Raw genomic sequence first — 27,117 nt, 5'->3', positions numbered from 1 at the left:
CGCCATCTTCACCTCGAGGCAGCAGTTTATTTCCAAAAATGTCCATTTATTAAATTCAGAATTTAATTGAAGTTGTAATTTTCACACAATAGTTTTAAAACCAAAAGACACAAATGGCCACATATTACTTGATCGAAATTGTGTTGTAATTATCTTGATAAATCAGATTATTTTTTTCCATTAAGCTGCGTAGTAGTGACATAGAAATTGAACTGTGTTAGAATACTCGTGTATTCAGGTTTTGTAACATATTCTTCCTCTAAGTTCTCGTATTCTTTTCCACCAATTTTTAATTTATCACCATCGATTTTAACAGGAAAATCGCCCAACGAATATAAATCTGCCAACAGGTTTTGATCCGAAAGTTTTATCTTCATGTGATTGATGTACTCTAACATTCTTTCACTAACATTTACTTCTTTAACTTCACCGCCAGCTGAACTGCGTTCAGACTTCGTCTGTGGCTCCTCGCTTTATTTTTTGGGCTACTTCTCTTCTTCATTATTTTTTTTTTTTTAGAATTTCTGATTCACTTAATGTGTAGTCATATTTTCCTGGAATATCATCATCATGCGCGAGCACTCATTAAAAACGTCCCGCCATAGCCGATCGAGTACCGTAGTCATATGTTAAGATTCATAAATAATTAAGCCCGTAAAGAGCAATAAACAAAGTTTGAGGGGGAATTATGTATAAAATTCAATAGAAAATTCATGACGTAAAGAACGGCACTATATAATATTTTGGGTGGCATCACACGTATTTTAAACTCGTTAAGTTATACTATAAATGTAACTTGCAGCAGTTTTCATTATTTGCAAATTATTATTAACATTTATCGCCCATAATTAATTAATTACTATAGATATGAAGATTTTGAGCAGCACAATGTGTAGATCTCTATATACGTCTAAAACCAGTGCTATATGCAGTTCCATGTTAAAACTTTGCAGCACAGATGTAAACAAACAAATTTACGCTAAGTGGCCAAATTTTGCAAAAATTTAAACTTGATTTCAGGGCGACAGAATAATCCCAGACATTAATGTAAGATACTAAATAGGATGCACTTTTTAGCGCGGTTCCGATGGTGCACTTATTTCTGTCGAGGGATGTATGTATCAAAATTTGTAACCTTAACTGGTGAGACTTGTACTTAAATAATCAGCGGGTTGAACATCCGAGCCTATATAAGCGAGCGGCGATCTTGGCCAGGGGTCAGTCGTTGGTCAGTCGTTTTGGAAGGTGGGTGGCCCATGTGGTCGTCTGAGAATTCTTTTTCGCGCCGATTTATTTCGACAAAGAGTGTTGTTTAATAGTGCAAGTTTGCAAGCATATATTTGGCGAACTGGAAGTGCTACGATTATTTGTGAGACTACGATTTAGGAGTCGTAAGTGAACATGTGATGAACTGTGATTTCGCGCCAAAACTGTTAGAACAAAGAGGACAGTGGGACTTGTGGTTCTGTTCGAACTGATTGAGTAAATTTCGTTTATAGCGGCCTACATTACTGCTATTGGGAGCTCGGAGTCAAATTACTATTAAAGAAAAACTGGAAACCGTCTGACCAGTGCTAATTTCATTGTGTGAAAGAAAAGAACAACGTCAATAAATAGTGATTGAAAACTGATTTTAGTATAATAATCGCCTTATTCTTGTTCTCTAGCATAAACTGTACTTATGTCTGAGTGAATAATTATTTCAAAAACTATAACACATGCACGGGTGTGGAAGTGTACTAATGCACCTAGTGTGGAAATCATCCCCTGAGACTTACGTGAGAGCCAAAATTTTGTAATAACATTTTTAACCAACATTTGCATATGCGCATTTCGTGTGAAAACGCTTCAAACACTTCTTCATTATTTTTACCGCCCCGTCACACACTTCACAGAAGACTATCATGAAACTTTGTGCAACTTTCATGGACAAGCTTCCTAATGACACACTCGCTTATGTCGTAATGTATGGAAAGAGGAATTTGAGGTACGATGCACAGCACAGACAGCACAGACTACTAACTGAAAATTTTTAGTTAGCACTTCATTTCCAACAGCACTGATCTTTCTCTCTCAGAGGCTCTGAATAAACTGGCGAGCAGCCGGCGGCTGCAGCGAGGCACTCGTCACGTTATCCCTATGGTTCAGCGCCAGCTGGTCTGATTACGTGTGAACTCTGCTCCGTACATGACCGCACTGAATGTGCTATATTGCCGCCACCAGGCAATGTGCTACGTTCTCACAGCCCGGTACCTCCAGCTCGCTTTAGGACAGCTATTTCCAAATTGAGTTAATAGATGGCGCTGTCGTCAGTTCAATTAGAGTTAGTACTTCACTTGAGACATATTGTTCTTTGTTTTTAATTTTGATGTTCAAATTACATGTACAGTGGTTCATGGTGTGAGTTCCTGTAGTCATGTCCTAGTTCATGAACCACGGGCAACGTATGAGTGGCCAAGTAAGTGGTCCCGACAGTCGGGATACCAGTTACTTTGGAATAAGGCGGGGCATCTCGGACATATTCTGAGTCGTGGTCACCTTTGTGCTCATACGGCAAAGACTACCAAATCCACCGGTTAGTCCCTCAACCGTTAGGGGTAAAACCCAATGGGACTCGGGGCAAGTAAGACTAGCAACCTGCTTCCCCGATATTTTAAATATGATGCTGGCAACAATCAGAGCAAAATGCCTGGGACCTTTGGAGGAGACGGAGTCCCACCCCTAACTGACAAACCAGGGACTCCTAAGATACAACTTGGCAAACAAATGGTAATGAGATGGGGAGCTATTAATATCAATGGGGGCTACTCAGAGAAGAAGGTAGAGCTGGCAGAGGCTTCAAGTAAGATGGGGCTGGACGTTTTAGCTGTTAGTGACATTCGGGTAAGGGGTGAGAAAGAAGAGGAAGTGGGAGAATACAAGGTCTACCTGTCAGGAGTCAAAGCAGGAATTGCACAATGCGGTGTAGGGCTTCACATCAGGAAAGAAATGGAACCCAGCGTAGTTGCAATAAGGCATGTAAACGAACGACTGATGTGGATAGATTTGACAGTGTCTAGCAAGAAAATTAGGATTGTGTCAGAATATTCGCATTGTGAAGGGACAGATCAAGATCAGATGGATAGTTTTTATGAGGCACTCAGTGATGTAGTTGTTAGAGTAAAGGACAAGGACAGTGTTCTGCTCATGGGGGATTTTAATTCCAGGATTGGAAATCGAACAGAAGGGTATGAAAAGGTTATGGGTAAATTTGGAGAGGATATGGAGACCAACAGGAACGGGAAACAACTCCTGGATTTCTGTGCCAATATGGGCTTAGTAATCACAAACTCCTTTTTTAAACATAAGAACATTCACTGGTATACTTGGGAAGGCAGGGGAACCAGATCTGTCATTGACTACATAATAACAGATCAGGAATTCAGGAAGGCTGTGAGGAACACACGTGTATTCAGGGGATTCTTTGATGACACTGATCATTATTCAATCTGCAGTGAAATTGGGATTGTGAGACCGAAAGTGCAGGAGGTCAGGTCCATATGTAGGAGGATAAGAGTGGTGAAACTTCAGGATAAGGAAATCAGGCACAAGTACATGACAGCGATCTCAGAAAGGTACCAGTTAGCTGAATGTAGTCAATTACAGTCATTGGAAAAGGAATGGACAAGGTGCAGGGACACAGTACTAGAAGTGGCTAAAGAATGTCTTGGAACAGTAGTGGGCAAAAGTAGGATGAAGCAAACAGCATGGTGGAATGACACAGTCAAGGAAGCCTGTAAAAGGAAAAAGAAGGCGTATCAAAAATGGCTACATACTAGTACTCAGCAGACAGAGAAAGTTATGTTGAAGAAAGAAACAAAGCCAAACAGATAATTGCAGCATTCAAGAAGAAATCTTGGGAAGACTTTGAAAACAGGTTGGAGACTATGGGTCAAGCTGCTGGAAAACCATTCTGGAGTGTAATTAGCAGTCTTCGAAAGGTAGGTAAGAAGGATATGACAAGTATTTTGGACAGGTCAGGAAAACTGCTGGTGAATCCTGTGGATGCCTTGGGCAGATGGAGGGAATATTTTGAAGAGTTGCTCAATGTAGGTGAAAATACGATCAGTAATGTTTCAGATTTCAAGGTAGAATGGGATAGGAATGATGATGGAAATAGGATCACATTTGAGGAAGTGAAGAAAATGGTCAATAGATTGCAGTGCAATAAAGCAGCTGGGGTGGATGAAATTAAGTCAGAACTCATCAAATACAGTGGAATGGCAGGTCTTAAATGGCTACACAGGATAATTGAAATGGCCTGGGAGTCGGGACAGGTTCCATCAGACTGGACAAAAGCAATAATTACACCAATCTTTAAACATGGAAACAGAAAAGTCTGTAACAACTACAGAGGTATTTCTTTAATCAGCGTTGTGGGTAAAATCTTCTCAGGTATTGTTGAAAGGAAAGTGCGAGTATTAGTTGAGGACCAATTGGACGAAAATCAGTGTGGGTTTAGGCCTCTTAGAGTTTGTCAGGACCAGATCCTTAGCTTACGGCAAATAATGAAATGTTATGAGTGGTACAGGGAATTGTATCTATGCTTTATAGATCTAGAAAAGGCATATGACCGGGTTCCTAGGAGGAAGTTATTGTCTGTTCTACGAGATTATGGAATAGGAGGCAAACTTTTGCAAGCAATTAAAGGTCTTTACATGGATAGTCAGGCAGCAGTTAGAGTTGATGGTAAATTGAGTTCATGGTTCAGAGTGGTTTCAGGGGTAAGACAAGGCTGCAACCTGTCTCCACTGTTGTTCATATTATTTATGGATCATATGTCGAAAACAATAGACTGGCTGGGTGAGATTAAGATATGTGAACATAAAATAAGCAGTCTGGCATATGCGGATGACTTAGTTGTGATGGCAGATTCGATTGAAAGTTTGCAAAGCAATATTTCAGAGCTAGATCAGAAATGTAAGCACTATGGTATGAAGATAAGCATCTCCAAAACGAAAGTAATGTCAGTGGGAAAGAAATATAAACGGATTGAGTGCCAAATAGGAGGAACAAAGTTAGAACAGGTGGACGGTTTCAAGTACTTAGGATGCATTTTCTCACAGGATGGCAACATAGTGAAAGAACTGGAAGCAAGGTGTAGCAAAGCCAATGCAGTGAGCACTCAGCTACAATCTACTCTCTTCTGCAAGAAGGAAGTCCGTACCAAGACTAAGTTATCTGTGCACCGTTCAATCTTTCGACCCTTTGTTGTATGGGAGTGAAAGCTTGGTGGATTTAGGTTACCTTATCAACAAGGTTGAGTTTACGGATATGAAAGTAGCTAGGATGATTGCAGGTACTAGTAGATGGGAACAATGGCAGGAGGGTGTCCACAATGAGGAAATCAAAGAAAAACTGGGAATGAACTCTATAGATGTAGCAGTCAGGGCGAACAGGCTTAGATGGTGGGGTCATGTTACACGCATGGGAGAAGCAAGGTTACCCAAGAGACTCATGGGTTCAGCAGTAGAGGGTAGGAGGAGTCGGGGCAGACCAAGGAGAAGGTACCTGGATTCGGTTAAGAATGATTTTGAAGTAATAGGTTTAACATCAGAAAAGGCACCAATGTTAGCACTGATTAGGGGATCATGGAAGAATTTTATAAGGTGGCTATGCTCCAGACTGAACGCTGAAAGGCATAATCAGTCTTAAATGATGATGATGATGATGATGAATTACATTTACATGTTTTTGGACATACAGTCTCTCTTTGCAAAATGTAATAAGGTGAGAAATATTACCTACTTTCATCAAAAATAGATGATAAAAGTAGAGATTTTAGAAAGTACTTTGTCACTCGAATACGAACTATATATACTATTTGCGAGTCAAATTGTTCGCCCTGCGGGGCGAAGCGGAATAGCTATCCGTGGTGGTCCATTGATGGTGACCGGGCCAAATATCTCACGAAATAAGCATCAAACGAAAAAACTACAAACAACGAAACTCGTCTAGCTTGAAGGGAGAAACCACATGGCGCTGTGGTTGACCCGTTATATGGCGCTGCCATAAGTCAAACGAATATCACCTGATTTTTTTAAATAGCAACCCCCTATTTTATTACATATTCGTGTAGTACATAAAGACATATGAATGTTTTAGTTCGGCCACTTTTTTCGATTTGTGATAGATGGCGCTGTAATAGTAACAAACGTATGAGGACGTGGTATCACGTAACATTCCGCCAGTGCGGACGGTATTTGCTTCGAGATACATTACCCTTGTTAAAATGGACCGTTTACCAATTTCGGAAAAGGTCGATATCGTGTTGATGTATGGCTATTGTGATCGAAATGCCCAACGGGCGTCTGCTATGTATGCTGCTTGGTATCCAGGACGACATCATCCAAGTGTCCGGCCTGTTCACCGGTTAGTTACGTTATTTAATGAAACAGGGAGTGTTCAGCCACATGTGAAATGTCAACCACGACCTGCAACAAATGATGACGCCCAAGTAGGTGTTTTAGCTGCTGTCGCGGCTAATCTGCATAACAGTAGCACACAAATTGCGCGAGAATCGGGAGTCTCAAAAATCACGGTGTTGAGAATGCTACACCAACATCGACTGCACCCGTAACATATTTCCATGCACCAGGAATTGCATGGCGACAACTATGAACGTCGTGTACAGTTCTGCCACTGGGCACAAGAGAAATTACAGGACGATGACAGATATTTTGCACGCGTTCTGTTTAGCGACGGCGCGTCATTCACAAACAGCAGTAACGTAAACCGGCATAATATGCACGGTTGGGCAACGGAAAATCCACGATGGCTGCGACAAGTGAAACATCAGCGACATTGTCAGGTTAATGTATGGTGCGACATTATGGGAGGAAGTATAATTGGCCCCCATTTTATCGATGGCAGTCTAAATGGTGCAATGTATGGTGATTCCTACGTAATGTTCTGCCGATGTTACTACAAGATGTTTCACTGCATGACAGAATGGCGATGTACTTCCAACGTGATGGGTGTCCGGCACGTAGCTCGCGTGCAGTTGATCGGTATTGAATAGCATATATGATGACAGGTGGATTGGTCGTCGAAGCACCATACCATGGCCCGTACGTTCACCGGATCTGACGTCCCCGGATTTCGTTCTGTGGGGAAAGTTGAAGGATATTTGCTATCGTGATCCACCGACAACGCCTGACAACATTCGTCAGCGCATTGTCAATGCATGTGCGAACATTACGGAAGGCAAACCGCTCGCTGTTGAGAGGAATGTCGTTACACGTATTGGCAAATGCATTGAGGTTGACGGACATCATTTTGAGCATTTATTGCATTAATGTGGTATTTACAGGTAATCACGCTGTAACAGCATGCTTTCTCAGAAATAAGTTCACAAAGGTACATGCATCACATTGGAACAACCGAAATGAAATGTTCAAACGTACCTACGTTCTGTATTTTAATTTAAGAAACCTAATGGTTACCAACTGTTCGTCTCAAATTGTGAGGCATATGTTTGTGACTATTACAGCACCATCTATCACAAATCGAAAACTTGCTTGAACTAAAACATTCATATGTCTTTATGTACTACACGAATATTTAATAAAAGTGGGGGTTGCTATTTAAAAAAACTCAGGCGATATCTGTTTAACCTATGGCAGTGCCATCTAGCGGGCCAACCATAGCGCTATCTGGTTTCCCCCTTCAAGCTAGACGCGTTCCGTTCTTTGTAGTTTTTTTCGTTTGACGCTTATTTCGTGAGATATTTGGCCCAGTCACGATCAATGGACCACCCTGTAGAATTGGTCTGCCTGTTATTTGCTCTCGTAGTCCACCGCTGCAGGCCATCAAGAAAGAGACGGGGACACCACGCGTTAGCACCTTTTCCACGTACTCCAGAGGCAGAGAGACGTCGGAGCAACAGAAGCCGCAGAGCAACAGAGGGAGAGCTCGGTGGGAGAAGCTGAAGTGAAGGGAGTACCATCAAAGTCCCACTGGGCTTGGGTGCGCTCCCGTTTTGCAGTTTTTCTTCCGAGTCAATCACTCACGTTCGCCAAGATGACAAAAATGAGTGAGTTAGACCTGAATAGAGGTGGAGAGTTACTGTTTTTAGGCTAATTAGCTCAATTTCTGCATTCATTTCCCTCTATGTATTTGGTGAACGAAGAGGTGAACGGCGCTGAATTTTGAGCTGAAAAGTGGGTTAAAGTAGGATAAAAGTATAGGTTTCTACATCTACATGGATACTCTGCAAAGTGCCTGGCAGAGGGTTCATCGAATCACCTTCGCAACCCTCTATTATTCCAATCTCGTACAGCGCCCGGAAAGAATGAACAAAAATATCTTTCCGCACGAGCTCTGATTTCCCTTATTTTATGGTGATGATCGTTCCTCCCTATGTGGGTCGGTGTCAACAAAATATTTTCGCATGCGGAGGAGAAAGTTGGTGATTGGAATTCAGGGAGATGATACCGTCGCAACGAAAAACGCCTTTCTTTTAACGATTTCCCCCCAAACTCCTGTATCATTTTTGTGACACTCTCTCGCATATTTCGCGATAATACAAAACGTGCTTCAGTTCTTTGAACTTTTCGATATACTCCATCAGTCCTATCTGGTAAGGATCCCACAACGCGCAGCAGTATTCTAAAAGAGGACGGACAAGCGTAGTGTAGACAGTCTCCTTAGTAGGTCTGTTGCACTTTCTAAGTGTCCTTCCAATAAAACTAAGTCTTTGGTTAGCCTTCCACACAACATTTTCTATGCGTTCCTTCCAATTTAAGTTGTTCGTAATTGTAATAGTTACGTATTTCGTCTAATTTACAGGTTTTAGATTACACTGATTAATCGTGTAACCGAAGTTTCATGAGTTCCTTTTAGAACTCGTGTGGATGACCTCACACTTTTCGTTATTCAGGGTCAATTGACACTTTTCGCACCATTCAGATATTTTTCTAAATGGTTTTGCAGTTTGTTTTGATCTTCTGATGACTTTATTAGTCGATAAACGACAGCGTCATCTGCAAACAACCGAAGACGGCTGCTCAGATTGTCTCCCAAATCGTTTATGTAGATAAGGAACAGCAAAGGGCCTGTAACACTACACTTGGGAACGCCAGAAATCAGTTCTGTTTTACTCGATGACTTTCCGCCAGTTACAACGAACTGTGACCTCTCTGACAGCAAATCACAAATCCAGTCACATAACTGAGACGATATTCCATAAGCACGCAATTTCAATACGAGCCGCCTTTGTGGTACAGCGTCAAAAGCCTTCCGGAAATCCAGAAATATGGAATCGATATGAAATCCCTTGTCAATAGCACTCAGTACTTCATGTGAATAAAGAGCTAGTCGTGTTTCACAGAAACGATGTTCTGTAAACCCATGTTGACTGTTACATATCGACGTTAACGATATGGGCCTGTAATTTAGTGGATTACTCATACTACCTTTCTTGAATATTGGTGTGACCTGTGCAACTTTCCAGTCTTTGGGTACGGATCTTTCGTCGAGCAAAACGTTGTATATGCTTGTTAAGTATGAAGCTAATGCAGCAGCATACTCCGAAAGGAACCTAATTGGTATACAGTCTGGACCAGAGGACTTGTTTTTATTAAGTGATTTGAGTTGCTTCACTACTCCGAGGATATTAATTTCTACGTCACTCATGTTGGCAGCTGTTCTCGATTCGAATTCTGGAATCTTTCCTTTGTCTTCTTTTGTGAAGGCATTTCGGAAGACTGTGTTTAGTAACTCTGCTTTGGCAGCACTGTCTTCGATAGTATCTCCATTGCTATCGCGCAGAGAAGGCATTGATTGTTTCTTGTCGCTAACGTACTTCATATACGACCACAATCTCTTTGGATTTTCTGCCAGTTTTTGAGACAACGTTTCATTGTGAAAACTGTTATAGGCATCTCGCATAGAAGTCCACGCTAAATGTCGAGCTTCTGTAAAAGATCGCCAATCTTGGGGATTTTGCGTCTGTTTAAATGTGGCATGTTTATTTCGTTGTTTCTGCAACAGTGTTCTAACCAGTTTTGTGTACCAAGGAGGATCAGCTCCGTCGTTTGTTAATTTATTTGGTATAAATCTCTCAATTGCTGGCGATACTATTTCTTTGAATTTAAGCCATATCTGGTCTACACTTAAATTATTAATTTGGAATGAGTGGAGATTGTCTCTTAGGAAGGCGTCAAGTGAATTTTTATCTGCTTTTTTGAATAGGTATATTTTTCGCTTATTTTTCAAGGATTTGGGGATTACAATATTCAGTCTCGCTACGACAAACCTGTGTTCACTAACGCCTGAATCGGTTTTGATGATCGTTATTAACTCAGGCTTATTTGTTGTTAAGAGGTCAAGTGTGTTTTTACAGCCGTTTACTATTCGCGTGGGCTTGTGAACTAACTGCACGAAATAATTTTCAGAGAATGCGTTTAGCACAATTTCAGATGATACTTTATGCGTACCTCCGGAATTAAACTTGTATTTCCACCAACATATGGAGGGTAAATTTTGGAAGGGAAATGACTCATTTACCTCGGTGAACGTAAGAAAACAAAGAGGTGAACCAATGTGTATTTTGAGAGAATTTGAGCTGGAAAAAGTGGTTTAAAGTACGATAATGCTGGCGTTTTTGGGGCACTAGCTCGGTTTCTGGCGAAACCGAAGGTTGAGCCAGGGGCTGAGCTAGTGAGCCAGAACCTACAGAATTATCCTACTGCAGCGTGTTCCACAACTGATCGGTGTGTGTCGGGGGTCACGTTTAGAATGCGTTGAACAGTGATTGCCTTCAACTCAGCAGTGATCGTAACTGGAGCACTGGACACATCTTTCAGACAATCTCACTGCGCGAAGTCACACGGATTGAAACAAGGCGATCTGGACGACCAGGCAGGTAATTCTAGAATTTCCGAAATGTCTCTGCAGCGGCCGCTTCACTGGCTGTGGCGTGTGCAGAGGAGCGCCAGATTGCACGAAAATGTTCCTACCCACACATCCACGCTTTTGTGGGGTTGGAATGGCGTCGGTGCACGAAAGACTATCATAGTGTTTGCCATAAACGGAACAGGTAACAGGATCGGCAGAACCCATTTCCTCGAGTGAATACGGTCGTGCCATAAACAATACCGCATAGTCACCTTTGCAGAAGTACATTATGCTGGTCGATGTGGCTGCAGATTTTCCGTTGCCCATAGAGCCCTTGTCCAGGACAAGAATATCCGCCGGCTGCCAATGCGGCAGATTCTCCGGGTTCGTAGTGACACAGTGTTTCTGATGAGGGTTTGTCCACGGGACCACACGATGACCGGCCCGGCTGGAGGCTGTACCTCCGGTTGCCCACTGCAAAGCCGGCAGACGGACGGTGCAGCCGGGTTCTCAGTTGGACACCTTGGAATACGTCTGCGTGTCCACGAGCCGGCGGCTCGCCGGGTGCCGGGAGAGTTTAGTCGCGCCTGGAGTCGTCATACGTGCTACCTGTAGAGTTTCAAGATGAATGCTGAACTGAATATTGATTGTGACGTTTTGATTGAGCAGGTGGAGACGTGACGCTACAACGCAGTCCATGCTATGAATTTTTTCGCATACTTAACAGATGAAACTGTTTGTTGTTGTTGTTGTTGTTGTTGTTGCGGTCTTCAGTGCTGAAACTGCTTTGATGCAGCTCTCCATGCTGCTCTATCCTGTGCAAGCTTCTTCATCTCCCAGTACTTACGGCAACCTACAGCCTTCTGAATCTGTTCAGTGTATTCATCTCTTGGTCTCCCTCTACGATTTTTACCCTCCACGCTGCCCTCCTACCAACGGACCCCTTCTTCTTGTCAAGTTGTGCCACAAACGTCTCTTCTCCCGAATCATATTCAATACCTCCTCATTAGTTATATGATCTACCCATCGAACCTTCTGCATTATTCTGTAGCACCACATTTCGAAAGCTTATATTCTCTTCTTGTCTAAACTACACTCCTGGAAACTGAAATAAGAACACCGTGAATTCATTGTCCCAGGAAGGGGAAACTTTATTGACACATTCCTGGGGTCAGATACATCACATGATCACACTGACAGAACCACAGGCACATAGACACAGGCAACAGAGCATGCACAATGTCGGCACTAGTACAGTGTATATCCACCTTTCGCAGCAATGCAAGGTGCTATTCTCCCATGGAGACGATCGTAGAGATGCTGGTTGTAGTCCTGTGGAACGGCTTGCCATGCCATTTCCACCTGGCGCCTCAGTTGGACCAGCGTTCGTGCTGGACGTGCAGACCGCGTGAGACGACGCTTCATCCAGTCCCAAACATGCTCAATGGGGGACAGATCCGGAGAATTTGCTGGCCAGGGTAGTTGACCTTCTAGAGCACGTTGGGTGGCACGGGATACATGCGGACGTGCATTGTCCTGTTGGAACAGCAAGTTCCCTTGCCGGTCTAGGAATGGTAGAACGATGGGTTCGATGACGGTTTGGATGTACCGTGCACTATTCAGTGTCCCCTCGACGATCACCAAAGGTGTACGGCCAGTGAAGGAGATCGCTCCCCACACTATGATGCCGGGTGTTGGCCCTGTGTGCCTCGGTCGTATGCAGTCCTGATTGTGGCGCTCACCTGCACGGCGCCAAACACGCATACGACCATCATTGGCACCAAGGCAGAAGCGACTCTCATCGCTGAAGACGACACGTCTCTATTCGTCCATCCATTCACGCCTGTCGCTACACCACTGGAGGCGGGCTGCACGATGTTGGGGCGTGAGCGGAAGACGGCCTAACGGTGTGCGGGACCGTAGCCCAGCTTCATGGAGACGGTTGCGAATCGTCCTCGCCGATACCCCAGGAGCAACAGTGTCCCTAATTTGCAGGGAGGTGGCGGTGCGGTCCCCTACGGCACTGTGTAGGATCCTACGGTCTTGGCGTGCATCCGTGAATCGCTGCGGTCCGGTCCCAGGTCGACGGGCACGTGCACCTTCCGCCGACCACTGGCGACAACATCGATGTACTGAGGAGACCTCACGCCCCACGTGTTGAGCAATTCGGCGGTACGTCCACCCGGCCTCGCGCATGCCCACTATACGCCCTCGCTCAAAGTCCGTCAACTGCACATACGGTTCACGTCCACGCTGTCGCGGCATGCTACCAGTGTTAAAGACTGCGATGGAGCTCCGTATGCCACGGCAAACTGGCTGCCACTGACGGCGGCGGTGCACAAATGCTGCGCAGCTAGCGCCATTCGACGGCCAAGACCGCGGTTCCTGGTGTGTCCGCTGTGCCATGTGTGTGATCATTGCTTGTACAGCCCTCTCGCAGTGTCCGGAGCAAGTATGGTGGGTCTGACACACCGGTGTCAATGTGTTATTTTTTCCATTTCCAGGAGTGTATTTATCGTCCATGTTTCACTTCCATACATGGCTACGCTCCATTCAAATACTTTCAGAAACGACTTCCTGACACTTAAACCTATACTCGATGTTAACAAATTTCTCTTCTTCAGAAACGCTTTCATTGCCATTGGCAGTCTACATTTTATATCCTCTCTACTTCGACCATCATCAATTAGTTTGTTCCCCAAATAGCAAAACTCCCTTACTACTTTAAGTGTCTCATATCCTAATCTAATTCCCTCCGCATCACCCGACTTAATTCAACTACATGGCATTATTCTCGTTTTGCTTTTGTTGATGTTCATCTTATATCCTCCTTTCAAGACACTGTCCATTTCGATCAACTGCTCTTCCAAGTCCTTTGATGTCTCTGACAGAATTACAATGTCATCGGCGAACCTCAAAGTTTTTATTTGTTTTCTATGGATTTTATACCTACTCCAAATTTTTCTTTTGTTTCCTTCACTGCTTGCTCAATACACAGATTGAATGACTCCCTTCCCAACCACTGCTTCCCATTATGCCCCTCTACCCTTATAGCTGCCATCTGTTTTCTGTACAAATTTTAAATGGCCTTTCGCTCGCTGTATTTTACCCCTACCACCTTCTGAATTTGAAAGAGAGTATTCCAGTAAACATTGTGAAAAGCTTTTTCCTTAATCTTTATTCTAAGGTAAGTCGTAGGATCAGTATTGCCTCACGTGTTCCAATATTTCTACGGAATGCAAACTATTGTAAATACTATGTTTAAATTATGTAATATTTAACACTAGCAAGTCAGGACATATTTAGTTAACGTTGAAGTCAGAGAGATTGTTTTGTCGCGCCTCTGGGAGCGGGAGCGCGCCAGCGGGCAGCAGTAGCAGTGACGCCGTGCTCGGAGTAAGAAGTACAGTCGAGTGCTGCTGGTCCTAGCTGTGTTACATCTAACGGCTAGTGTGTGGGTCTAAGTACGGCGGCATATCTGGAAGCATTGCCGGACAAGTTATTATGGATCACTGGGCATAGTGCTGAAGAAACGAGGGCTTAAATGTCAGGCTCACTGTGGGCCCAAGTCGCAACAGTAAAAGCCCGCTGCCACATTGTGTCGCTGCCGTGGACTTCCGTCGATCCACCGACAACGAGGGAAGTAAGATCCACGTAATTTTCGTAGGATCAAATTGCAGAAGGCTTGCCAGTGACTGTGCCTTTCTCTGAAGTTTAACAATTAATAACGAACACCTTATAATCGAAGTGTTGCAGTTACATTCCACCCGACAACAACACCAAGTAGGTTCCTTCCGATCCTTACCTTATTGAACCGAGTGTGTCACGCCGTTATCAAGAGAAAATATGTTAATTATCAAATTATTTGCATAGACGGTGAAGAGTAAATTTAAGACTGGTTATCGTAGTTAATTGTTGCGCTTAATAATCTTACGCCAACCGTAGTAATCTATAATAGAATGAAGTAATAAATTTGATTATTAAGATTTATTTCCACGCATATTCAGCTGAAGTTAGTTCAGGGACATTTCATGAAACTATACAGCTTATTCCGCCTGACAATTCCCCAATTAATGAATTATTATCATTTAAAACATAGTTAATCAATTATTGGCAATATATTTCATTATCAGTAGATTAAACTCTGCAAAGTGCCTAATTTTAAAGACAGAATGACAGTCCATCATTCAAAATCTCGATAGATAATTATCTGTGTTGTCAGCATTGCACTTAGATGACAGATTATGAATAAAATAAGTGTAGTTAGATTGTTATGACATTGTTTTATATGACTACTGCGCCTGACACAGCACTTAAGTAAATGTTCCCGTTCCGTCTGCTGCGCTACAATCAGGTAAACTTAATTTTTGACAATTATTCGCGTACTTAACAGTACATTCCTTTCGGCAAAATTTCCACTGGCAAAATTTATTTCCAAATTATTTCCATAATTTCATTTACCTTTCCTTGTTGAATGAAATTACTCAGTCAATAACGATCAAGTTATAACGTCTCCTGTTTCCCGCGGAATAATCATTATTTACTTCGGATTCTGATGACTTATCCCGACGCGGGCCAAAATTCGTAATTCACGGTCATTGTCAACTTGTAATTTCGCAAACCCCGGGAAGCAGGGGGGTGTTATAGAGAAACGACCAGTCCGGTGGGATAAGACAACCGAAGAATATAAGGATAGACGGCTGACTTTGGAAGCGTGGAAGGGCGTGTGTACACAACTTAAAGAAGATTTTAAAACGCTTGACGCCGGCCTGGGTGGCAGAGCGGTTCTAGGCGCTACAGTCTGGAACCGCACGACCGCAACAGTCGCAGGTTCGAATCCTGCCTCGGTCTAGGATGTGTTTGATGTCCTTAGGTTAGTTAGGTTCAAGTAGTTCTAAGTTCTAGGGGACTGATGACCACAGCAGTTGAGTCCCATAGTGCTCAGAACTATTTGAACGATTTTTTAAAACGCTTGGAGATAAGAGACGATACAGGTATGTAGTTTAACTTCATCTCAAATTTATTTTTTTCGTTTTCATTACACACCACATTCCTTCTCCCTATGCTATTTGTCTATTTCACATAAAATATGAGTAAAAAAAATGGTTCAAATGGCTCTGAGCACTATGGGACTTAACATATTAGGTCATCAGTCCCCTACAACTTAGAACTACTTAAACCTAACTAACGTAAGGACATCACACACATCCATGTCCGAGGCAGGATTCGAACCTGCAACCGTAGCGGTCCCTCGGTTCCGGACTGAGCGCCTAGAACCGCGAGACCACCGCAGCCGGCAACAAAGTAATAAGCGAACTGATTTCTGATAGTGTTCGCTGACACGCCACCTAGTATTCCTTGTGTACGTGGCAGTTCTCGCAGGTCAGAGTCCACATCTATAGTCGTATCCGCACATAGAGTATTAAGGCCCTCTTCTTTATGGATGAAATTTTGTAGAACAGTTCAAATGGCTCTGAGCACAATGGGGCTTAACATCTGAAGTCACCAGTCCCCTAGAACGTAGAATTACTTAAACCTAACTAACCCAAGGGCATCACACACATCCATGCCCCAGGCAGGATTCGAACCTGCGACGTAGCGGTGGCGCGGCTCCAGACTGAAGCGCCTAGAAAAGCTCGGCCACAGCGGCCGGCTGTATAACAGTACAACCCTTCTCTATGTCAGTCGCAAAATCAGTGGAGACATTTAAAGGTCGGTGAAAAATACTCCATTTATTGGCCATTATATCAAAAGCAGACTCTACAAATTGTCTTGCTTTGCTTAAGCGATTGTTAAAAATACGTTTAATGATATCAAGATCCCACCAAAGGGACAATGCAAACGCTTCATCTGCAACGAAAACCGCGGGACTGCTACGGTCGCAGGTTCGAATCCTGCTTCCGGCATGGATGTGTGTGGTGTCCTTAGGTTAGTTAGGTTTAAGTAGTTCTAAGTTCTAGGGGACTGATGACCATAGACGTTAAGTCCCATAGTGCTCAGAGCCATTTGAACCATTTTTTGCAACGAAAACATAAGGCAGTTCCCCTGGAATATTTTGGAATACTCTAGGAGGAGGTAGGTTCAGTGTGTTTGTCTGCAACTTTTTGCATAAAGACATTTCTTTCAAAACACTTGAGTCACAATATTTACCATAAGCACCGACATCCACATAAATAAAATAATAATTTGTATTCACCTGCGCCACCAGGACTATCGAATAATAGCCTCTATAATTGAAAAACATTGATCCACTTTCTAGTGGTTTGATAACTCTGATATGTTTACCATCAATGGCCCCTACGCAGTTTTGAAATTTTTCAATATTTTCAAACTGACGCGCTATATTCAGCCAGTCATTTTCCTCCAGAATGGGCGTATGTCATACAAACCTCACGTACAATTCTAGTACTTGTTTTTATTCCCAGTCTGAAACTGTAATGGAGATCGGTGAAAGTATTTCCAGTTGCAAGGTACCTGAAATGAGAAAAACATATGGGTTTGACTCTACTCCGGCTTCCTTTTGTTTTCAGGAAATCTGATAGTAAAAAAAAAAAGGGCAAACATAAGAGATAACTGGATGAAATTTGTTGTGTTGGGGCTTATGGGCGCTCAACATCGAGGTCATCAGCGCCCTGACACACATTAAAAGGAACGGACGTGGACAGACTGAAGAAAACTAAAGCACACACTCAAAGAAAGCAGGAAAAGGAGGAAAATGTTACATAAGAAAGTAAAACCTAAGGAAAGGGGAAACACAGCAACAAGAATGTCACAGGAAATTGTTATTGGCTGCCCACTTACATAAAATATGGGCTAGCTTGTCACACAGCGAACAAATTAAAATCCTCTCCCTAAAATCTTTGTAAAAACATTTGACACGTCACAGAACTTTAAAACTTTAGCCACATTCCTCCGAGTGTTGCCTAAAAGAGATGGCAGGTCCACTGGCAAGTCAGCTGCGGCCCGCTGGTCAGAAAATAAAACGCAATCCAATAAAACGTGGCGCACAGTGACCTGGACGCCGCAAGCACCACACATTGGAGGGTCCTCTCGCCGGAGCAGGTAGCCATGCGTCATAGGGCTGTGGCCTATTCGAAGCCGAGTGAAGAGAACCTCATCCCGTCGATGGGGCTGAAAGGAAGTACACCACACACGCGTTGTGGGCTTGACTATACGGAGCTTATTGCTAGTCAGTTCCAGCCACTCATCCCCCCCCACCGACGCATAACCCATGAGCTCAACAGCGAGGTGAGTGCGTGCAAGGGGATAGCACACTGAGATACTTGTAGTACGAGACACGCCTCCTTGGCTGCGAGATCTGCCCTTTCATTCCCAGCAATGCCCAATGCCGACATGCCCCGGGACCCTGCAGAAAGCTACAACCTTCTCCAGCCGCTGTAGTCGGAGGAGGGCGTCCTGGATGGTCTGGACAGTTTTGTCTGCCGGATACAAACGTTGCAATAAGTGAAGGGCACTGAGTGAATCGGAACAAACAAGAAATTTAGCAGAGGAAGAATGTCTCATGTGCTCCAGTGCCCGCAAGATCACAGACAATTCGGCATCAATGACAGCGAAAAGGCAGGCGGACCTTGAAGACACGATCTGGAAAAACAACTGCGCACCCAACAGAATCCCCTTGTTTCGACCCATCCGTAAAAACAGCTACATAGTCGTGGTGCTCAGATAAAGTGGCAGAAAATGCTGCATTAAAAACGGTGGCAGGAGTGCAATCTCTCTTCTACTGCAATAAATCTAAAATCACTCCGGGCCTCTTCAGTAACCAGGGTGGCAGGCGGTTAAAACCCTGGTTTTGGGGTTGTACAGACTCCACACCGAGGGACTCTAGTACACGTTGTACACGGATCCCAACGGCAACGTTGCCCAGGGACGGCGGGAAAAAAGGCGGTCCAGAGGTGGATGGGCAACAAGATGGTGAGCAGGCGAACTGGGAGCTGCAACAAACTTGCAAGCCTGGCGCACCAGCAGGAGCTGCCGCCAGATGGTAAGTGGCGGTTCCCCAGCCTCAGCACAGAGGCTGGGTATGAGACTGGTCCGATAAGCACCCGCGGCCAGTCGAATCCCAGCATGGTGAAGAGCGTCAAGGATCTGCAAATAAGAAGGCCTCGCTGACCCATATACTGTGCACCCATAGTCCAACCGTGAACCCACGAAAGCTCGATAAAACTGAAGGAGACGCGCCCTGTCCGCTCCCCAAGACCTGTGGCTGAGGCACGTGAGGATGTTGAGTGCCTTCAGGGTTCTGGCTTTCAAATCACGTAGGTGTGGCAGCCATGACAACCTGGAGTCAAAAATTAGGCCCAGAAACCGCACTGTGTCTCTAAAATGTAGGACAGTATCCCCCATATGCAAGGCAGGCAAAGTAAAAAGACGACGAGCACGATTAAAATGAACACAAACACACTTATCGACAGAGAACCGAAAACCCGTCTTTGCAACCCACTCCTCTAACCGCCGCACTGTTAGCTGCAACTGACGGCTCACGGTTGCAACACTGGAGGAGGAACAGAAAACAGCAAAGTCGTCCACAAATGAGGAGCACTGTACTGGACTCCTCACTGTAGACGTTATACTGTTGATGGCTATGGCAAAGAGGGTAACGCTTAAAACGCTGCCCTGGGGGACACCGTTCTCTTGCTCAAAGCGATCAGACAGTGTGTGACCGACGCGGGTCCGAAAAAACCGCTGAGACAGGAAAGACCGAATGAAAATCGGGAGGCGGCCACGAAAGCCCCATTGATGCAGTTGTGCAAGAATACAGTATCTCCAAGAACTATCATATGCCTTACTGATATCAAAGAAGATACCAATACAGTGATGCTGACGGAGAAAAGCCTGCTGAATAGCCGTCTCTAGGAGGGTCAGGTTGTCGACCGGGAACCGAAATTTTCGGAATCCATACTGAAAGTGGCTAAGGAGCTGTCTGAACAGCCAGACCAGACGCCGGTTATCCATCCGTTCCAGGGTCTTTCCGACACAGCTTGTCAAGGAGATACTATGATAACTACTGGGACATGTGCGGTCCTTTCCTGGTTTGAGGAGAGGGATGAGGATTGCCTCCCGCCACGAGGTGGGGAACACTCCTGTCTGCCATATGAGATTAAAACATTCGAGGAGGATTTCCTTTGACGCCCCTGGCAGATGTCGAAGCATGGAGTACCGGACGCGGTCGTAACCCGGTGCAGTGTCAGATGTTTCACTAAGAGCCGATTCAAGTTCCCACATGGAGAAAGGGGAGTTGTACGCCTCAGAACTGTTCGACCGAAAGTCCAAGTTCGCTCTTTCGACAGTCGCCCGGTAGCGACGAAACGCTGGATCCTGATTTGCAGTGGCAGTACTTTGTGCAAAATGCTCTGCCAGCGTCTGAGCAATGGCTCTGGGTGTCGTTTGGAGGCATCCCTGGTTCAGGACAGCAGCTATCGGTAAACGGCTATGTTTACCGGAAATCCTCCGGATGGCTTCCCATACTTTTGTGGAACAAGTGGAACGGTTGATGGAGTCCAGGAACGCCTGCCACGACCTCTTCTTGCTCTCTCGTATAATCCGACGACACTTTGCCCTCGCCACCCGAAAAGCTGCAAGGTTCTCTACAGTTGGCCGGCATTTGAACCTACGCAGAGCTGCCCGCCTAGCCCTGATTGCAAACCGGGATTCGTCGCTCCACCAAGGGACAGGCTGCCGCTTCGGTTGTCCCGTGGACTGTGGGATGGACGCTTCACTGGCGCGGTGGATCACTTCAGTAATATGATCCACCCATTCCTGGACATTGACCCGATGTTCAAACTGGGCGAGTTGACTATACAGTGCCCAGTTGGCTCTACTGAGCACCCATCGAGGCGGTTTCCTTTCTGGTTCCACTGCATGTGGCAGGTGAATCCGGATGGGGAAGTGATCGCTGCCATGTAAGTCATCAACCACTTCCCATGCAGCAGTGTGGGCGATGGCTGGAGAGCAAAGCGATAGATCAGTGGCAGAGAACGACCCAGTTGCAATGCAAAAATGCGTGCTTTGACCTGTATTTAGCAAAAGGGCACTGGTAGACAGAAGAAGCCTCTCAATTGCTCTACCCCTGGGGCAAGTACTCACAGAGCCCCAAAGCATATTGTGTGCATTAAAATCACCGCAGAGGATGAAGGGGTGGGGGAGCTGTGTAAGAAGATCACTGAGAGCCTCTTCGTCAAGCACATCATGTGGGGACAGGTAAAGCGAACATACTGTTAGCATATGGTGCACATGTACTAATATTGCAACTGCCTGTAAATCCGTCGTGAGGGAGAGAGGCGAGGAGTGGTAGTCGGTGTTGACGAAGATACCTACTCCTCCTCGAGCTCTCTGTCCACTCAAGTCATCCTTTTTGTGGAGGACATAACCACGTAGCTCTGGGGTGTATGTCTCACTGAAATTTGTCTCTTACAGACATACACACATAGGTCTATCCTGAAGCAATAGACGTAGTTCCTCCACATGTGTCCTGAACCCTTGCAGGTTCCATTGTAGTATGGGAGCCATCACGGTGGTTGTATTTTCTGCCTCTCTTTCCGCCGAGGTGGGGAGACTGCAGCGGGTGGAGGCTCAGTCTAGGGGCGAGATGATTGCCCAATATTCTCAGACTCCATCAGCTCTGGGGAAGAGTCTGATGAAGCGTCTAGCGGGACCACATTAACATGATCCGAGGGTTTACCAGCCGATTTAATCTGCTGGTGCTGCTTCACGTGGGCTTTCCTTTGTTTAGAGGGCTTTGCTGGAACCGGAGCTGGGGCGTTTATGACCATGCTGGGCTTTGGAACAGCCTCAGCAGTCGGAGATGCCGGGGTCTCTTCAGTGTGAGCTACTGTACCTTTCTCTGCTGTTCTAGGAGGGGCTACAGGCTCTGATACAGTTGCTGCCTTGCAAGTGCACTGACATGTGCACGTGTTCGTGCCAGCACTAACAACCTCCGTCTGTGTAGATGCATCGACCTTCAGAGGCGGCTTCTGAACAATGGAAGCAAAGGATGTAACGAATGTGGGGGGGGGGGGGGGGCTGCATGGCCTTAAAGATCTTTTTGGCTTCACCGTAGGGGATACGCTTAGTTGTTTTTATTTCTTGTATTATACGTTCCTCTAGGAAGATTCTACAGTCCCTAGTCCAAACAGGGTGGCTTTCAGAACAGTTTACACATCTGACAGGCGACGAACAGTCAATTCCGTCATGGGCAGCCTTACTACAGTTGCCACACATCGCTTCTCCCTTACACCCTAGAGTTGTATGCCCAAAACACTGACACTTGAAACAGCGCATTGGGTTTGGGACATAAGACCGGAAGTTTAGTCGAAGAAATCCTGCTTGACGTGTTCTGGGAGTTTGGGGGTATTGAAAGTAAGAATGAAAGAGTCTGATTTCACCAGGTTCCCATCCACCCTTTTCATGATGTTCTGAACGTCAACAATTCCCTCCTGAGCCCACTCACTCTAATTCTTCTACAGGAATGTCCATGAGATCCCTACAGGTAACAACACCCTTACTGGAGTTCAGGGTGCTGTGAAGCTCTGTATCGATAGTGGGTTCCCCCAAGCTTTTAGCTATTTGAAGGTTAACTGCTTGCTGAGCAGTTGATGTTTCAACAAGCAGTGTCCCATTCCGTAAACACTTCACTGATTTTAAGGTTCCAGCTATTCCTTCTAGACCCTTTTGAATATAGAATGGCGAAACCTTTTCCAAGGAACCCTCTTTCCGTTTTACAATTAAAAACACATTCTGGTTGTCAGTATGTGCTCTGTTACTCTGAACTGCTGTACGTTTGCTGACGCCGGAGTCAGGAGGACTGGCTAACCTAGCCCTCTTGTTGGATTGGGCGGTAGTGCCTACCAGCGGTCCACCCATCCCACTGGCCAGTGAAAAATTAGAAGGAGGAAAAGAGGAAGAATTCGTGGTAGTCATGGTCGTCCCACGAGCAGCTAGGGAAACTTACGTCCATCCAGACAGAGCCCCGCATGCCTGGATAAGCCTTGTACATCTGAGGTGCGGCAGGTCCCCCAGAGGTTGCCCGCTAGCGACTGTTCCACCTCAACAGCCATGCATGTTGTCGGCGCGCAGCACACCTTAAGATTGAAGGGTTTTTTATTGAGGTATGTACCGTCCTCGCGATCCAGGCAACCAAGCCAAGATCCCCGGTCCCTAAGACACACAACGTTCCACCGTTGCGTCAAACGGTGGTCGCTGAAGCATGCCCAGAGCTTACGGTATCAGTAGACTGGCGGCGCACACCAGTCCACAGGTCGAGGACCCCGGGTTCGCCAAGCCCGTACCCAGCAAACGAATGCTGAGCTCCCTGAGGGAAACTGGATGAAATGGCACGGGAAATTAAACGAAGTAAATAAGAGCGGTTTTGGAGCAAGTAAAAAGCGGAAATACGTATTTTATGAGCAGCTACATTTTCTAAAAAAAAAAATTGCAGACAGACGAGAAGCTTCATCAGATATTCCGGATAATAGTGACGCCGTAAACCCCGCTGACAATTAGTCTGAAAAACATTTTTACCAAGTTAAAGAAAATCAGCAGAAAAAAACAAAACAGCTACAAATGAGTTGGACGGAAAAATGATGACTATCATTGACGCCTCTATTGAGCAGGGCCACAATGGAAGTATGTCTTTTTTTTTTAGGGGGATTGCTCCAACTGTAGATAAATTTAACGATGATGATATCATAGACTTCCAGTACGAAGTCATGAAACGTATAACGAGAATTAGGTCGAAACCACAATACAGAAACATGCATGAGCAATCTGCCCAAGATTCCTGGAACTATGCCTCACAGGAATACCAATATTTTGGTGGTACTTCATCGTACCATACACCAAGGCCAAATCAAGATAGTAACTATTCGGCGTATATCTCTGCAGAACACTATCAAGTATCAACTTGTACAAAGCCACCTAATGAAGACATGTCTTTCGAAACCTATGCAAGTCCTGCATACACCGTATCCAACATTTCCGAGACATTAGATTTTTGAAACTAATTCTAAATCGCACATTGTTTACTAAGAGCGTTTTTAAATTGTGGTAATTTTTGATACAGCAAATTAACAGTTTCTAATAAGTAAATTTCAACTGTGTACGTACCTCAGTGTCACTGCAAGCATTTCAGTAGGAGATATGCAGTTTCGCATGTTGGTGTCTTCATGTTGCAAATGAGTTTGCAAAATTGACAGTAATTTGTCAAACGTTGTTTTACTACATCCTGTAAAAATTAAAGTGCTTTGTGTCGTCCTGTCGTAGTTTTTCCATGTAGCGTACAGAAGGCGCCAAATTTAAATCGATCTTGCAGCACAGGATGCACCCAATACTTCCTACGAAGACGCTGTTCCTTTTTGTAAAAATAATATGGTGCAACGAGAGTGCAGAGGTCGCTGTTATCCATCCTACTGCTCCGTTGCACACCAACTCGACTGCAGTATTTCCGGCGCCATCTCAGTGGACAAGGGCGTCCGGTTTTCTACCGGCCGGCAGAAACGCCGGTCCGGCGAATATTCTTCTCGTGGACAAGGGGCCATGTTCTGCAGTTCTGCGTAATGGAACGTCCTCGGAGATGCCAATGGCTTTATACGTCCAGGAAATGTTCCAAGACCATCCATTGTCCACTTCTATGCGAACAAGAAAGTCTAGAGCGAAAGTTTTTCTTGCTGGGAATTCAGCAGGAAGCAACTGTACCGTCCCCTTAGAAAAATGATTGAATTGCTGTGCTGATAAATCTCTTACATTACTTGAGTTTCAAACAGCCGAGCAAAACTGAACGTACTCAGACATTTCGCTCTTCACCTATTCTGATCAACACTAAAGTGATACACAATATTTTTTTGCGCAACGCAATGTGACTTTCAATAATCCCTACGAAAGAATGGCCCTGACTAACATTAACCTATACCTTTCACAAATCACCTCACAAAAATCTTCGTTACTCGAACTACTGCAATACAGCGAGCGCCACTACTGCCAGCTAAATAAAAGATTCTAACTACTGAAGGCACTAACCACTGATAAGCATAGTTAGCAAATGAAAGGTTTTGATAGAGAAGAAGCAATGTATTTGCCTTAATAGTGTTCAAAAGTCATTATATATATAAATATAGCAGTTCATGAAATCCATTCTTACAAATGTACTCTTTCTGATGGACACCCGTCCAGATCGTCCACTCTTAAAATTCTGCCATCTCTCTCCCCACATCCACTGCTGACGGCTCACCTCCAACTGCGCAACGCTAAGCGCTGTTCACATCCAACTGCCCAACACTACAATAGCGAATATTACAACAATGCCAACCAGCCACAGACTGCACACAGCACAGCCAGTGATTTTCATACAGAGCGCTACGTGGAGTTACCAACATAAAAACCTAAACAGCCTACTTTCACAACTGATGACCATTGATGACCTTGCATGCATGGCAATGCAGGATATTTCGTAGATTGTTATACACTATGCTCGCAGGCATGATCAACGATCGGAAAATTCCCAGTGCCCGGCATGTTTCCACACCACCACTCGAACCTTTTCTGCAATGCTGTGGCCACATCTTCAACAGACATGGAATCAAGTGCTTTTCTCCCTTGCACTTCCAAAAAACCTGTCTTTTCGAGTTTTGTAATCATTTTCTCCGCATCTTTAGCAGATCCCGCACCAGAACCTTTTTTCTCACCCTTGAGTGTCCGAAACTTCTACAGGGCTACTGCCACACAGTCAGCATTCTTGCGAAAGAGCTTGACCAACAGTGTGCTGTCCTTCACAGATAAAGTCATGTTAGGGGTTTCGAAAGCAAATTGAGGAACAGCTGTGCTTCCGTGCTTATGCTGTTGCGGTTTAAATCTGCGTAATTGTGAGCAGTGATTCTGTTTTTACACCATCTGAAACTGAAACTTTATTTGTGGATACTGTAGTAACCACAACCAACAGCCGGAACGCCTTGGGGTGCGGATCGGAGCCAACAGGCGGGGAAGCCGCCGGTGGTGGAGCACGCACCACCGGGTAAACACAGGACGAATCGGACGACAGACCAACGACAACTGACAGCAACCGACTATGAGCGACACAACGAGGAAGAGATAAACAACGGAGGCTTGTGGAAACCACAACACCAAACGTAAATCCACTTGGAACCAGAGCCAGGCAAATGTCAACAGGGTGTAACGACCGGAACGCAGTACCGCCGAGATAGAAACGAAATCCAGAGCGAGTACCAGACTGGCTGGACTAGGGCAGAGCGGGTCCCTATATACGAAGCTGGAGGGAGCGGCTATTGGCCGCTGTCTGCACGTGGCGTAGCGGTGGCGCCATTGCTGCGCGGAATAGCCGCCGCGGAGGCGGAGCCCTCTATGGGCTGACCACGTCCATTTGTTCTGCCGCGTGTTCGACTTCCGCAGCGGAAGGTACTAGAATACACTCTATTCTTCATCTGAAGAACACGGAATAAAAAGCAGAAGAAAGAGGAACTGTCGGAACAAAAAATTAAAATTGTAAAAATTGTATGTCCCTAACCACACAGAACGACGGAATGATAGTTACTTTTATCTTCCCTCAATTTTTTTTTCTGTTGTCTCTCTGACTCTTGTTGTCCATACATCTGTTCAAAATAGGAAACTTAGTTAACGGCTATTTCTTGCCTTAGAAAATTATTATCTAGTGAAAAGTAATGCATATTTCTACTTGTGCATACAATTTTTTCTGTTTCAGATTCTTATATCCCATACAACTGGATAAACAGCGGGCTTCTCTGGATCCAGCCTCCCGCAGCCAGGTGGTGGTGGTGGTTGGCGGGGGGGGGGATCCACCGCAGGTATAAGGGGACGGGCATCCACCACATCCTGTTCCTTCAATCCCGCATCCTCTCCGCTGCCACTTCCTTTTACCAGCAAACCCGCCCCTCCCCAATCCTTTAATCCTTTTCCTGGGCACCCAAGTCCTCCGCATGGCCACCTGACCTTCTCTTCCGCCCCCCATGACTCCACATTCACTAGTCACCTCATTTCATGCCAATTACTGTTTCTCATATCATCGATCCATCTCCTCACCATGTCATGACATTCAGCCCCCCCCCCCCAACATGCCACCCCCACCACCCCCACACCCCCTAACACTGGCCTAATCCTGACAGGCCCTTCCTCTTTTCACTTCTCCATCTGTCACTTTCTTTCTCCCCCCCCCCTCCTCACTCCACCGCCTCAAGATTGTCTGCCACCACCATC

The 27,117-nt window shown here is 45.1% G+C and overlaps 1 protein-coding gene across 1 annotated transcript in view; it reads right to left on the bottom strand.

The window, feature by feature from the left end:
* LOC126291473 (serine/threonine-protein phosphatase 6 regulatory ankyrin repeat subunit C-like) overlaps positions 1-27,117 on the bottom strand; it is a 44,713-nt gene that overhangs the window by 730 nt on the left and 16,866 nt on the right. The gene's annotated exons all lie outside the window — the stretch shown is intronic.

Source organism: Schistocerca gregaria, chromosome 9 (assembly GCF_023897955.1).
Source record: "Schistocerca gregaria isolate iqSchGreg1 chromosome 9, iqSchGreg1.2, whole genome shotgun sequence".
NCBI classification, from domain to species: domain Eukaryota; kingdom Metazoa; phylum Arthropoda; class Insecta; order Orthoptera; family Acrididae; genus Schistocerca; species Schistocerca gregaria.
This window is presented reverse-complemented; position numbering and strand designations above follow the sequence as displayed.